We start from the raw sequence: 16,463 nt of genomic DNA on the forward strand, positions 1-16,463 counted from the left end.
GCACGTTCTCCCCATGTCTGTGTGGGTTTCCTTTGGATGCTTCGGTTTTCTCCCACACTCCAAAGATGTGTAGGTTAGGTGGATTGGCCATGCTAAATTGCCCCTTAGTGTCAGAGGGACTAGCTAGGGTAAATGTATGGGTTATGGGGATAGGGCCTGGGTTGGATTGTGGTCGCTGCAGACTCGATGGGCCAAATGGCCTCCTTCTGCACTGTAGGAATCTATGTAAGCATCTGTGGAGAGAGAGTAGAGCCAATGTTTTGAGAATGGATGACCCTTTGTCAAGTATTTTGTTTTTACCAAACTGTTATGTGTTGTTGCATGATAACAGCAGTCTTGCAAAACACTAAGCCATGATCTGCTGCTTAAACAAAAGGTCCATGAAGGGAGACCATGCTGAAAGTACCTATCCACTTACCTCATTGCCAGGGACTGATCTTATATGGCCTCCTGCTTGCAATCTTCTCCTCTCACACACAGTTTACCCAGGACTCTATTTAAATTATGGTACTTAGGCCCGGCTGTTAAGATCACAAGTTAGGCCCTACCTGGCCTCCGTGTCCCCAGACTTGCTGATCTACTCCACCAGTTTTGGGGCTCCTGTGCTCTGTGCCTGCCCCCTCAAAAAATCAACACCGTAGCATTTACAATTCATTAGAGATAAACCAGCCTTCCTGATGCCCTCCCTCCCTCCCCCTCATTGTTGTGCTCTGTGAAGCCCATGTGGCCTACTCAGCTAAATCTAATAAAGTCGACCTCCGAATAAGATTATCGGAGAAGGAATGATGCCATTTTTAAACTTTAATAACATAAATTGAGATCTAGACAGGCTTAATTGTTTATTGATCAAATAATCTAAAACCGTGACTGCAATACAACAATAGAAGATCGAAGATGGTTGTTAGAAGCAAGAACCTTGGTCTCCAGCAAGACTAGGTAGCACGGAGAGTTTTGAAATTGCAAGGCAGCCACAGTGAGCAGCAAGAACTGGTCAGAGTTACGGTTCGCAGTGAGCTGGTGAGGAAGTAGGATGGTGGGAAGCGGCACTGCTGGCTAACGTCAGTCGTCTTGTGAAGAAGTTATGGTAACGGCTGAGAGTTCTGCCCTCACCTAATCGGACTGACCGCCTGGTCTAGCTGAAATTTGTCTTTTCTAAAGTTGGTTCTCTTAATTTTGGAAGGAGCATTATTCAGTTGCATCTAAGTCCCTGCATTAGTTTCTTCTGCTGTGGCAGACACTTAATTTTGTCAGCAGCTCATCTTCCATTCAGGCAGCCCTTGGGACTCAATGTTGAGTAATACTTACCATCCCTACAGTACAGAAGGAGGCCATTTGGTCCATCAAGCCTGCACCGACCACAATCCCACCCAGGCTCTAAGTCCGTAACCCCACATTTTTACCCTAGCTAGTCCCTTTGCCACTAAGGGGCAATTTATCATGGCCAATCAACCTAATCTGCACATCTTTAGAGTTTGGGAAGAAATCGGAGCACCCGGAGGAAACCCACGCAGACACAGGGAGAACGTGCAAACTCCACAGAGACAGTGACTCGAGGTCAGAATCAAACCCAGGTCCCTGGAGTTGTGAGGCAGCAGCGTTAGCCATTGTGCCACTGTGCTGCCCCTAACGTTAGATTGTGAACTTTCTCCTCCATCTTAAACCCTTTTTTAAAAAAAACCCATACATGTATTCCTTCAATTGCCCCTCGCCCCTCTCACATCAAATCATCTGTCTTTTGTTCTTAAAGTTGCTACTTTTTGTTGCAATCTCTTAAAGTTCTAACATATTTTCTTTCAGTTCTGAAGAACTTGCATTTATATAGTGCCTTTCAAATCTCGCGACTCAAAGCATTTTACAACCAATGAAGTTGGGGTGGCACAGTGGTTAGCACTGCTGCCTCACAGCACAAGGGACCTCAATTCCAGACTCAGGTCACTGTCTGTATGGAGTTTGCACGTTTTCCCCGTGTCTGCGTGGGTTTCCTCCAGGTTCTCTGATTTCCTCCCACAGTCCAAAGATGTGTAAGTTTGCTGGATTGGCCATGCTAAATTGCCCCTTAGTGTCCAAAGATGTGCAGGTTAGGTGGATTGGCCATGCTAAATTGTCCCTTAGTGTCCAAAGATGTGCAGGTTAGGGTGGATTGACCATGCTAAATTGTCCCTTAGTGTCCAAAGATGTGTAGGTTAGGGGAGTTAGTCAGGTAAATATGTTGGATTTGGGGGATAGGGCCTGGGTAAAATGCTCTGTCGGTGTTGGTACAGACTCAATAGGCTGAATGGCCTCCTTCTGCATTGTAGGAATTTTATGATTGTACACTTTTCTCACGTAGACACTGTTATAGTGTGAGAAATACAACAGTCAATTTGTGAATAGCAAGCTCCCATAAACAGCAATGTGATAGTGATCAAATAATCTGTATTCGTGATGTTGGTGGATAAATATTGACCAGACCATTGGGGAGAACACCCCCACTTTGTCTTCCCACATGGCTGTGGGATTTTTGATGCTTACCTGACAGGCTAGATGGACCTTGGTTTCGCATCTCATTTGAAACACAGAGCCTCCGATGAAGCAGTAGTTGCAAGCAGTTATAGTTCCCAATACTCCTACCTGGGAATGTCAGAGGAGAACTACCTCTCAGGACCACTGAGAGCTGTCAGCTGCTGCAGGCTGGCCTTCTCAAACAACAATGGTTCTTTCCATAAGCAGCAAAGCACCTCTGTAGTTTATTCGTTTATGTCTTAGTTACAAGTAGGCTTACATTAATACTGTAATGAAGTTACTTTGAAAACCCCCTAGTCGCCACACTCCTGTTCGGGTACACTGAGGGATTTAGCATGGACAATGCACCCTAACCAGCACGTCTTTCGGACTGTGGGAGGAAACCGGAGCACCCGGAGGAAACCCACGCAGACATGGGGAGAAGGTGCAGACACTGCACAGACAGTGATTCAAAACGGGAATCGAACCTGGGTCCCTGGTGCTGTGAGGCAGCAGTGCTAACCACTGTGCTACCATGCGTTTATGGCACTATATCCTTCCAAGGCACCATGGACGACACTCATCATTTTAGCCAAGTTATTGGGCAAGTGAGAAACACTACGTTGTGCGAGTGACAGCACATGTTTTGTTTTCTCTGTGGAAGAGAACAATCAGTAGGACAGAAGTTTCACTGGATTTCCAGAAGGTACATAATGTAATAGGTGGGACTTACGTAAGCAGAGTTCTTTACATCAATCCCAATGTCTACAAAAACATTAATAAAAGGACTTTTATCCAATTGAAGTGCTGGTATTGCCTCTCCTTGGGAACATCATGGTGTAAAGCAGTGCCCAATTAGCAGGAAGCAACACTGATGCCTTCCTTCTGCAGCAATCAACATGTCTGTATTATCAAAGGATCCCGTCAATTGGGTTGCCAAGAGGCCACACTGTCCAACTACTGCAGACCTCACTCAGAAAGCCCTGAACTGCTGGCTTCAACCAGAATTAAATGTGATGTTTAGCATGCTCATAAAACCCGGGAAAGATTTTGATTTTGATTTGATTTGATTTATTATTGTCACATGTATTGGGATACAGTGAAAAGTATTGTTTCTTGCGTGCTATACAGACAAAGCATACTGTTCATAGAGAAGGAAAGGAGAGAGAGTGCAGAATGTAGTGTTACAGTCATAGCTAGGGTGTAGAGAAAGATCAGTTTAATGCAAGGTAGGTCCATTCAAAAGTCTGATGGCAGCAGGGAAAAAGCTGTTCTTGAGTCGGTTGGTACATGACCTCAGACTTTTGTATCTTTTTCCTGACAGAAGAAGGTGGAAGAGAGAATGTCCGGGTGCATGGGCTCTTTGATTATGTTGGCTGCTTTTCCGAGGCTAGTTGAATTAATATGTGCTTGCCCTGAGCCAGAAATAGCTTCATGGACCTGGCTGCCATGCTCCAGATGCTGGACACCCCTGCTAGATAATCAGGACAATAGACGGTGGCATTTGTGTGTGTGTGTGTGTGTGTGTGTGTGTGTGTGTGTGTGTGTGTGTGTGTGTGTGTGTGTGTGTGTGTTAATAAGACCAAATCTGATCTCTCACGAATTGCCTTCCAATTAGAAGCAGGTTGGAGCAACTAACATGCAAATGGACAGCAATGGTGTGGCTCAAAATAATCTGTCTTCAGAGAATGCTCCTGGCTAATGGCCCTGATGGGCATTAATTCTGTTGGGCTTACAGCAGCAGATGGTGATGGTCGGGGTCAGCACCGAGCAGGGGAACTGGCCGGCACCTGTGGGGCCATCCCTGCAGCAAGCAGTCCCTTTGACAAACTGAGGGGCAGAGCCAAGTGCAAGAAATAGCAGCCAGTGAAGAGCACAGACAAAGCCAGGACGTGGGTGACAGTGCAGTCAGAGCCATGGGCAGCTGAAAGCCCCGAAGGGTGGATGTTGAGCCAGGAGGGGGAATTGGGAAGTAGTCAGACTGGCTGGCAGCATCCATGAGTTTGAGAAACCTCATAGAGAGAGAGGGGAGCAGGACTGCAGCCAGGAGCTGTGCAGTCAGACAAACCTGAACATGAGTGCTGAGCTGAAGAACTGAGACCCTGACGATGACAGGGATCTGGAGCATCGGCAGTAGTCTTTATGCAGTCCGTGTGCTTAAATCACACGTTACACCTGTTTGCCTGAACAAGTCACCATTAAGATCAGTTGTTACACTTGGCATTCTCCTTATTTAACTATGCATACGGTGATTTAGATCTCATGGCTGAGAACAGACAATTCTGCTGCTTTGCCTCAAAGTAGTGCCATTGGGTCTTTTACATATGACCATAAGAAATAGGAGCAGAATTAGGCCACTCGGCCCATCACGTCTGCTCCGCCATTCAATCATGGCTGATATTTTTCTCATCCCCACTCTCCCGCCTTTTCCCCATAACCCCTGACCCCCTTATTAATCAAGAACCTATCAATTTGTCTTAAAGACACTCAATAACCTGCCCTCCACAGCCTTCTGCGGCAAAGAGTTCCACAGATTCACCACTTTCTGGCTGAAGAAATTCCTCCTCATCTCTGTTTTAAGGGATCGTCCCTTTAGCCTGAGGTTGTGCCCTCTGGTTCTAGTTTTTCCCACTAGTGGAAACATCCTCTCCACGTCCACTCTATCCAGGCCTCGCAGTATCTTGGAAGTTTCAGTAAGATCCCTCCTCATCCTTCTAAGCTCCAACAAGTACAGACTCAGAGTCCTCAAACCTTCCTCATATGACAAGCTCTTCATTCCAGGGATTGTTTCTTGCGAACCTCCTCTGAGAGGGCAGACAAGGCCTTGATCCAACATCCCATCAAAAGATGGCACCTCCAAAGTGAAGCATTCCCTCAGTACTGCTCTGGAGTGTCAGTCTGGATTCTGTGCTCAAGTCTCCAACATGATCTAGTGACTCAGAGGTGAGTGGGCTCTCACTGAGCGACAGCTAATTCTTAGCGGCTGCGATTCAGTAAAGTGGTCACACACTTCTCTTTAAAAGGATGAAGCACTATATTGCGCTGTTCCTGAATGACAGTCACTAATGCAGCAATGAACAATGAACTTCTAATTAAACAGTTCACAACCTTTAGAATCATGACTGGCATCACTCCCCATCCATTAACAAAGTCAGCAAGCTCAGCTGGCCTGTCCATTTAAAGCCACAAAGCCCAGCAACTGTAAGTAAAACACAGCCCAAGGTCAATTTTAATTGCTGAGGGAAGTTTGCAGATCGGAAGGCATTGTTGGCTCCATGTCAGAGAAAAATAAAGCTGCTCAAAATGGGTGATTTTCTAATGTCTCTTGAAAACAAAAAGAATTTTCCACTCCGGAGATGAAGGGGCTGAATTTTATGTCTCCGTCACCAAGCAGATAGAGCTGGAAAATGTGGTGAGCCATTCAAAAGTCCATCGGCTTCGACGGGAACAGAAAATCCCACCGGTGGAAAATTCTACCTAAGTGCGGCAATGGATGGGAAAGTCAGCATGGTTCCCGTTGGCCTGCATGGTCAGTTCCTGCGTCCGATCATCTCCTTTTCACCTCTTTATGGACAAGTATCTCGGGGTGAGGTGGCCTGGGATTTGTCCACCCTGCCGTTACTTCGCCCACGCACATATTCACTCTCTACAGCCCGGGACTTATTGCGGTGAGTGATGGCCTGAAGGGTGCCTAAATTCAGCGACAAGGCATTAGTGATACACTTCCAAGCAGTTGTGGACTGACAGGAGATCCTTTACCCCCGTAATGGGATCCTGAGGTCCACCAACCTCACCACCAAAGCTTCGGGGGAGGCTGGCAGGGCTATCAGCACTGTCGTCCTCAGAAAATGATTGCTATCCAATGCAGGAAGAAGGTGACTGATTTCATCCTCTTTGCCAGGATAAGTCAACCTTCTCCTCACTCCCAACTGACACTCTCACAAGGCTATCACGCGGCTGCCGAACAAATGTTAATAACTGTGCCTTTTGGGGGTAGTCTTTGTCACTGATGAACCAGCCCTTGAAGCACTGAGTACCTTGCGAGAGATTTAGGATGCAAGAGCTGTGCAGGCTTCCAGGGTATCACGTACAAACATGCACAATCTGCTTTTGCTGCTTACACATCAGTTGCAGAGAATGGAAGCCTTTTCTCTCAATGAATTATAGTGGCTGCTGCCAGGGACCTCTCAAAGCCACATGTGTGCAGTGGATGGCACCCTGTACTTGTGGGAAGCTGGAGATTGCAACAATTTTTTTATTAATTCACGGGATGTAGGCATTGCTGGTTGGACCAGCATTTATTGCCCATCCCTAGTTGCCCTTGGAGGGCGGGTGAGAATCAACCAAATTGCTGTGGCTCTGGAGTCACGTGTAGGCCAGACTAGGTAAGGACGGCAGATTTCCTTCCCTAAAGGGACATTAGTGAACCAGATGGGTTTTTCCAACAATGGTTTCATCAGTAGATTCTTAGTCCCAGATTTTTTTATTAAATTCAAATTCTACCATCTGCCGTGGCGGGATTTGAACCCGGATCCCCCAGAACAATAGCTGAGTTTCTGGATTAATAGTCGGGTGATAACACCACTCGGCCATCACCTCGCCACTGCCCCACTCCTCAGTCTCACTGCTCAGGTAGTCTGGCTGGCTTCATCCAGGAAGAACTGGACGTAATTGTTTGCCTTACTGAACAGGGCTTTGGTGACTTCTCAGATGCATTTCTGAGAGGCGGATTGTGATATTCCCCAGAGATCCCCTATCCAGCCCTGAAATGAGCCACTCACAATAATGTTGAGTGCAGTGGTCACCTTTAGAGTCGCTGGCAATGGATGGCCTCCCAATCTGTATGGCATCAGATCCTCCCAGAAGAAACTGTGACAGATGTGAGCCTCCACATCACTTGACAAATGAAGATGTCTACAGCACTGTCTTTCACTCATCTGCAAGTATAAGGGGTATCTTCAGTACACAGCATCCAGGTTGATGCTGCAGTGCTGCTGGGCATGAACTGTTCAAATCCCTCTATGGCCTCACTATTTTTGTAAACTCCTCTATCCCCACAACATATTCTTTACTCCTGAGCATTCCTCATTTTCATTGCTCCACTGGCCACTCCTGCCTGGGCCCAAGCTCTGGCATTCCTTCCCTGAACCTTTCCACCTCTCTCCTTTTTTATGTTGCTCTTTGAATCTATCGCCGCAGCTTTCCAGCCATTCAGGTTGACGGGATCTTCCAGTGCTGATAACGGCGCGCTCCCCACACCATGTGTTTCATAGTGATGAGGGGTGCATTCAGTGGGAAACCCTGTTGACAATGGCAGGACCTTCTGGTCATATTACAAACCCTATAATCCCTCCCGTGCAGGAGGAGGCCATTCGGTCTATCAAAGTCGGCACTGACAACAATCCCATCCAGGCCCTATTCCCATAACCCCATATATTTACCCTGCTAATCCCTCCAACATACACATCCCAGGACACTAAGGGGCAATTTAGCATAGCCAATCAACCTAACCCACACATGTTTGAACTGTGGGAGGAAACTGGAGCACCCGGAGGAAACCCACGCAGGCACAGGGAGAATGTGCAAACTCCACACAGACAGTGACCCAAGCCAGGAATCGAACCCGGGTCCCTGGCGCTGTGAGGCAGCAGTGCTAACCACTGTGCCACCATGGTCCTGCTGCTAGCCAATGCCGCCTGATGTGAACTGATGTCAAATTTTGTGTGCAATTTCTCCTGTGAAGAACCTCGAAATGTTTTACTGCACTAAAGGTGCTGTTTAAATGCAAGTTTGTTATTGTTGCTGCTGTAACTGTGACTCTTCATTGCCTCTTAATAGTGTTTGTACCGTGAGCTAAAGTTCATAAGGACAGGTCTCAAGTTGAAAAGAAAGTTTGGCGCTAACTTTATTTGCTGTGCTAGCTTCACTAACACAAATTAATCTTCATTGACAGAAAGAGAGAGAGAGAGAAAGAGATCAGATTTACCTAACTAAAGAAAGCCATTGCAAACAAAACATTGTCTAGAAGAGCATTAAGGGTTTGTCTTGACTACTTTGAGTCAAGTCACAGTCACACTCAGAACTGAGCTAAAATAGAGCAAGATGTTTGCAACACACGTATTTAGTGGGAACACATTCCACTGCTGTTAAGTCACAGAGATGTCACTTCGAACTCACAAAAAACAGCACATATCCCACTGTTTCTGGCTGCTTTCAACCGAGAGCAATGGGGAGAAATTTGACATTTGGAACACAGCACAAAGGAACTCATCACACTCATCAATTCTGACCTCTACTCATGGAAATAAAGAGCTCAAGGGAGAAGAGGCTGAAAGTCCTCGATCCCTCCCACCTTTGTTAACAAATGTTTGCACACAAACGCCCTTAAAACAGATCCCTGTTTGAAACCCTCAACAATAGATATTTTAGAAGGAGCAACAGTCCTTAACTATGATTGTTAACTTCAGAACCAATAATATTACACTCTGACCACAGCCCTACCTGCTGGTTCAAAACTATTCCATATCATTAAATGGCCATGGTGTTATTGATGACACTTTATGAAGGATACATGTTAAGTGAGGGCAGGTGAAACAGAGGAACAATATATTCTTGCCCACATCCTGCTTGTGGTCCAGAGAATTTTGGAAGATTTAACCAGTGCCTTATTATATTGGCACACAATTCTTTTAAAACTATTGAAGGCAGGCCATCTTATCATAGGATTACCATAGAATACTTGACACTTGTCAGCCTTTAGGTCTAACAGTTTTCCCAGACAGTTGTTATTGTTTTAAGTTCCAATATTACACTCTGGATGGCTGGATTAATAAGGGACTGTTTTAGTGCCATGTATTTCCGACCCAAAAAACTCATGAAAAAAATGTTGCAGTGGGGGAGAAGTGTGGATCTAAGTCTAGCGTTTTAAACCTGAATAAAAATAATTATAGGCTGTGAAGGCAGAGCTAGCTGAAGTAAATGGAGAAAATAGGTGAAAGGGAAGACAGTAGAGAAGCAACGGCAAACATTTAATGAGCGATTTTGTAACTCTCAGCAAATATTTATCCCAGTGAGAAAGAAATACTTTTTGAGAATAGTGCATCATCTGTGGCTAAATAAAGAAGCTAAGGACCGTATTAGATTGTAAGAAACATTGCAAACCTGCAAAGATTAGTGGTAAGTCATAAGATTTTAAGAATTAGCAAACAATAACTCCAAAAATGATAGAGGGAGAAAGTATAGTATGAGAGAAAGATAGCTAGTAATATAAAAACAGATAATAAAATTTTCTACAAGTATTTAAGTAGGAAAAGTGTAACTGACGTTTGTTGGTCCTCTAGAAAGTGAGTCTGGGGAACTTAATAATGGAAAACAAGGAAATAGTGGAGACTTTGAACAGGTACTTTTTGCCTGTCTTCACTGGAGAAGGCTTAAAAAACTATCCAAAGATACTGAAATTCAGAGGTGAAAGGGAAGGAGAAATTTAAAATAATCACAATCGCCCGGGAGAACGATTAGACCTAAATGGGAAGAGGGTGAAATCATTTGAGAATCGCAGTTTCTTATTATCTTGAAAATTTGCTATAAAAAAGTTTACACGTTAAAATGATATTTAAATTCCATCCCTCTCATGACCTTTCAGGACAGTGAAGAAGGTTATCTAGGATTGCATCAGGATCTTGATCAATTAGGCCAGTGGGCTGATGAATGGCAGATGGAGTTTAATTTAGATAAATGCGAAAATGCGAGGTGATGCATTTTGGTAGATCGAACCAGGGCAGGACTTACTCAGTTAATGGTAGGGTGTTGGGGAGAGTTATAGAACAAAGAGATCTAGGGGTACAGGTTCATAGCTCCTTGAAAGTGGAGTCACAGGTGGACAGAGTGGTGAAGAAGGCATTCGGCATGCTTGGTTTCATTGGTCAAAACATTGAATACAGGAGTTGGGACGTCTTGTTGAAGTTGTACAAGACATTGGTAAGGCCACACTTGGAATACTGTGTACAGTTCTGGTCACCCTATTATAGAAAGGGTATTATTAAACTAGAAAGAGTTCAGAAACAATTTACTAGGATGCTACCGGGACTTGATGGTTTGAGTTATAAGGAGAGACTGGATAGACTGGGACTTTTCTCCCTGGAGCATAGGAGGCTGAGGGGTGAGAGGTCTATAAAATAATGAGAGGCATTGATCAATTAAGTAGTTAACATATTTTCCCAAAGGTAGGGGAGTCTAAACCTAGAGGGCATAGGTTTAGGGTGAGAGGGGAGAGATCTAAAAAGGTCCAGAGGGGCAATATTTTCACACAGAGGGCAGTGAGTGTCTGGAACAAGCTGCCAGAGGTAGTAGTAGAGGTGGGTACAATTTTGTCTTTTAAAAATCATTTAGACAGTTACATGGATAAGATGGATGAGCTTAGTGGTTCAAGAAAAGGGTGGCATGGACAAGTTGGGCTGAAGGGCCTGTTTCCATGCTGTAAACCTCTATGACTCTATGATCCTGAACTCTGCATTGATATCAATCGGGATACTTGCACGAGTGGGTATGGATGGCCCCCCTCTCCTTATTGTATCGTTATGGATGCCCATAAAACTCTCCTGTCATCTTAGACTAACCCCACTATCAGCTGGTAAAAGGACAGCAGTCCAATTCAGCCTTGAATATATTTAAGAAGCCTTGACTGGGGAAGAAATTCCAAACATTACCGACCTTCTGAGAGAAAAAAAATCCTCATCTGTGTTTGGAAAACAAAGCTAGTTTTAAGGGAATATATATTTCTGTTGAACATTAGAAATAAAGTATAGTTTTTATTGGGTTTAATTTCATGTTTCTCTGGGAGGAAGGGTAAAACCTGTACTTAGATTCATGCTGAACAAAGGTGTTTGCATGCGTGGGGGTTGGTTCAGTTCTAATTGTGTTTCTATTGTGCTTGGAGAGGCCTACAATGTGGAGAGTGAATTAACTGGCAAGGATTGCAAAGCAACTGGAGGCCCTTGTAAGGATAGAAAAGCTTTTAAGTTTTAGTTTTAGCTGGATATACTGCAGTTGGAGACAAGACAGCAGGGAACGAACATCTCTTAACTCTTCCAGGAGAGACTGGACAGGATAAGGGAGCTGCAGAGAGGCATGTTTTGCAAAGAACCAGCTATAGATAACCAGGGAATTGGGACAGAAAGAATGTCTTAAGGTGACTGAACGTAAGAGAACAGAGACCAAGTTATTGTTCAGAAGATGTCAAGAAAGAGTAAATAAAGTGTGTTGAGTTAAAGTGACAATTGCAGTAACCAGATTTAAAGTGGGAAAGCAGACTTCAGAGGTAAATCAAAAGTTTGATGCCATTTTAACAGAATCTGAGAATTGAGAGTTAAAGCAATTAAAAAAACAGTTTGCACAACAGTCAGAACAAAGACGTCCTAAAGGGGCTGGTGTAAAACCAGGATGTGGATCTTGCTGTGAAAAGTGGAGCATAAGTTTTGTTTAAAAGTGTAGTTTGCGGACTGGATTCGGAATGCAAACCACGAATGGAAAGCATTATTGTGAAAGAAGATTTTAAAGGGTGTTTTTTTGGGAGTGAAGGTCAGAAACTCTCGTGATAATTATCTGGGGGATTCTGAGAAGGAATCCGCTTGAGGTTCAGAGTGGAGAATGTATTTGATCCAAGCTAAAAAGGAACATTTTGTTACGAGACCATTGCAGCTTGAGATATATGTTGTAATCTTAAAATCCGTGTGTATTTGTTAATCTAAGCAGGGATTAAAGGAGTATTGTACCACAATCCAATCTTTTCATGTTTAATAACATATCTTTTATCTTGTTAAGACAGTTCAGTGGTCCTGTGACTCTGTCTTTCCATGTTTTATAACAAAATATAAAAGCTATGGTGTTAGAAGCAGGGTTTGAGCCATCTTAAATGAGAGGCCCCTTATTTTTAAACTGTGCCCAGTCGTTTTAGATTTTCCCACAAGAGGAACCATCCACTTTGTCGCCAGCTAGAATATTAATCAAGCAGTGAATCCTCCTGCTACTGTACATTGTTCTCCAAGGGAAGGGTGCAAAGATACAAAAGTGCCCACATCCAATATTTCATGCTCTTCAACAAGGTAAGAGTGCAGAGATATGAGGGAAAAAACTGTCAAAGATCTGTTGTTTACTTAAGAGCAAAGGAAATAGCAGCAGGATTTGGCCATTCGGCCCCTCGAGCCTTCTCTGCCAATCAATAAGATCATAGTTAATCTGATTGTGGCCTTAATTCCACTTACTTTCCTGTCCCATAACCCTTGATTCCCACATCAATCGAAAATCTGTCTACCTCAGCCTTGTATATATTCAATAACTCAGCCTCTTCTGCTGACTGGGGAAGAGAATTCCAAACACTATTAACCCTCTGAGAGAAAAGAATTCCTTTTCATCTCCATCTTAAATGAGGGACCCCCTTTTTGAAACTGTGTCCCCTAAATTGTCCAATGAGAGGAAATATCCTCTCAGCATCTTACATGTCAACACCCTCTTCAAAATCTTACGTTTCAATAAGATCACCTCTCATTCACAGAATCCTACAGTATAGAAGTAGGCCATTCAGCCCATCAAGTCTGCTCTGACCACAATCCCACCAGGGCCCTATTCCTGTAACCCCACATATTAACCCTGCTAACCCCTGCTGACACTAGATTCAACTTAGCATGGCCAATCAACCTAACCCGCACATCTTTAGAGTGTGGGAGGAAACTGGAGCACCCGGAGAAAACCCACGCAGACACAGGGAGAATGTGCAAACTCCACACAGACAGTAATATGAGTGTGGAATTGAACCTGGGTCCCTGGCGCTGTGAGGCAGCAGTGCCAACCATTGTGCCACCATGCCATCCCTTCTAAAGTCCAACGCATAAAGGCCCAATCTTCTCAACATTTCCTTTTACCCTCATTGTCCCATTATCCTTGCATTCTCGATGTCATTTAGTGGAACACCTTGTTTGAAGAAGGGTCACATGACTATTAATGAAGGAGCAGATCAGGCCTTCATTTCCCTTTTCGCCTCTGGCCTACCAAACTTTCATCATTCCTTTCAACAGAGTCTCTTTGTAAATATTTTATTTGTTGCTGGTTCCTTGACACACTTATTTCAGTATTTCAATTAATAAAACATGGAGTCGGACCAGAATGGCAAATATTTGCATCAAAGCAAGTGTAAGGCCGAGTTTGTATTGATAAGAATGCTTTACATATGCTCTGGGATCATGCTATCCTGTCCAGCTGTTACATCAATAATCCATATGCTTTGCTTAAATTCATAGCCAGAGACCACTGGGCAAAACCAGTTGTACCCCTTGTGCCTCTGGAGTCAATGGAATGCTCTTTTAAGTCTTATTTCCAGTACTTGAGGACACAGTTTGTAAATTCACATTGAAGTGTAGCACTGAGAGAATGCTGCATTGTCAGATTGCTCTGCTTGTCTTCAAAGAGCAAGATAGATTGAACAGCTAGGCTGTTCAATATATACTGCCTGGGGATGTCCCAAAGAACTTCCTTTACAATTGTTCAAAGGACAGAGTGAACCCAGCCAGGCCTCTGACACTGAATCTCAGAGGACAGACTGAATCCAGCAATTATTGGGCTGAATGGCCTGTTTCTGCACGGTAAATACTATTGACACCCTGCAAGAGTTATCATTCAGCCACAAAATGACTGCCTGTCATTCTTTTCATTGCTGTTTACAAGATCTTGTGTGCAAAATGGCCACCATGTTTATCCACTCTGTTGGAGGACTTCAAAGTGATCAATTGTAAAGGAAGTTCTTTGGGACATTCCAAAGCAGTATATAAATGCAAGTTCTTTCTTTGAAAGAGAGTAGTTGAACCTAACTGTGATGACTTTAATCAGGACATTGAGGTTGGCCTATTGGAATACGAACTCCTGATTAAAGAGCCAATTGATGACTTTGCTTTGTAGATAACCAGGCATGTTAGTTCCTCTGGCACCCCCCGAAGGTAGCCTGCTGACTGATAGCACTCTGTGTACTGCTGTTAGAGTTTGTAAATAAAGGGATTTTGATGGGCCAATCAGGGAATCTTTTCCTTGTATTTAACCGGGGCGTGTCAGTTCCTCTGGCACTCCTGAAGGTAGCCTGCTGACTGATAGCACTCTGTGTACTGCTGTTAGAGTTTGTAAATAAAAGGATTCTGGGGAAGAGATTTCTGCCTCTGAAGACTTATCACAGGGAGGCAGATAGGAAAGTGAAGCATAGACCACAACCAGTACAGAGGGGAGAAGGAAAGGAGAGGATGCAGAAGATAGTGTTACAGTCATTGCTAGAATGTAGAAAAAAATCAGCTTAATATTTGATTTGATATATTATTGTCACATTGGGATACAGTGAAATTGGTATTGGGATACCAGGGGTGGCATGGTAGCACAGCGGTTAGCACTGCTGCTTCACAGCGCCAGTGACCTGGGTTCGATTCCCGGCTTGGGTCACTGTCTGTGTGGAGTTTGCACGTTCTCCCCGTGCCTGCGTGGGTTTCCTCCGGGTGCTCCGGTTTCCTAACCCGCACACCTTTGGTGTGTGGGAGGAAACCTAACCTGCACATCTTTGGTGTGTGGGAGGTTGATTGGCCATGCTAAAAATTACGCCTTAGTGTCCTGAGATGTGTCGGTTAGAGGGATTAGTGGGTAAGATATGTAGGGATATGGGGATAGGGACTGGGCGGGATTGTGGTTGGTGCAAACTCGATGGGCCAAATGGCCTCCTTCTGTACTGTAGGCATGCTGTGATTCTATTCTATGATTTAGATCAACCAGGATCTTATAGAATGGTCTACTGAATGCTCCAAAGTCCTATGTTCCTATGTACAACACAGAAACAGGTCATTTGGCCCATCAGGTGCATGCTGGTGTTTATGGTCTACACCAGCCTTCTCCCAATGTGCTTCATCTCACCCTATCAGTATATTACTCCATTCTTTTCACCACTGTGTGTTCATCTCAGCTGCTGAATAGTAACATGAGGAGGCCATTCAGCCCCTTGAGCCCATTCCACCATTCAATTAGATCATGATGTGGCGATGCCGGCGTTGCACTGGGGTAAGAAGTCTCACAACATCAGGTTAAAGTCCGACAGGTTTATTTGGAATTGTGAGCTTTTGGAGCCCTGTTCCTTCATCAGGTGAGTGGAGAGGTAAGTTCACAAACAGGGTATATATAGACACAGACACAATTTACAAGATAATGATTGGAATGTGAGTCTTTACAGGTAATCAAGTCTTTACAGGTACAGACAGTGCAAGTAGAGAGAAGGATAATCACAGGTTAAAGAGGTGTGAATTGTCTCAAGCCAGGACAGTTAGTGAGATTCGACAAGCTCAGACCAAATGGTGGGGGTTACAGATAGTACGACATGAACCCAAGATCCCGGTTGAGGCCATCTTCATATGTGCAGAACTTGGCTATCAGTTTCTGCTCAGTGACTCTGTGCTGTCGTGTGTCATGAAGGCTGCCTTGGAGAACATTTACCCGAAAATCGGAGGCCGAATGCCCGTGACCGCTGAAGCCAACTCGATCATGGCTAATCTGTACCTTAACCCTGTTTTGCATCTTTAGTCCATATACCTTCACACAGTTAACAATGGAATCATCGCGTGCATGCACACACACACAAACGCGCATGCACACACACACATGTACACGCACGAACATACACACATGCGCGTACATGCACAAACACACACGCATGCATATGCACACACGCGCGCATGTACACACACACATATACACACGCACATGCACGAGCAGGCACACGCATATGCATTCGAAAATCGCACACTTGCACATACACAAGCACATGCACACTCACACATGCGCACACACTCACACGCGCACATACGCACGTGCACACACTCTCACATGGACACACTCACACTCACACATACACAAACATGTGCGCACATACTCACATGCGCACACTCATGTGCACACACTCACACATGCGC

This window comes from Carcharhinus amblyrhynchos, chromosome X, assembly GCF_965287045.1.
Source record: "Carcharhinus amblyrhynchos chromosome X, sCarAmb.v2.hapA, whole genome shotgun sequence".
NCBI lineage: Eukaryota > Metazoa > Chordata > Chondrichthyes > Carcharhiniformes > Carcharhinidae > Carcharhinus > Carcharhinus amblyrhynchos.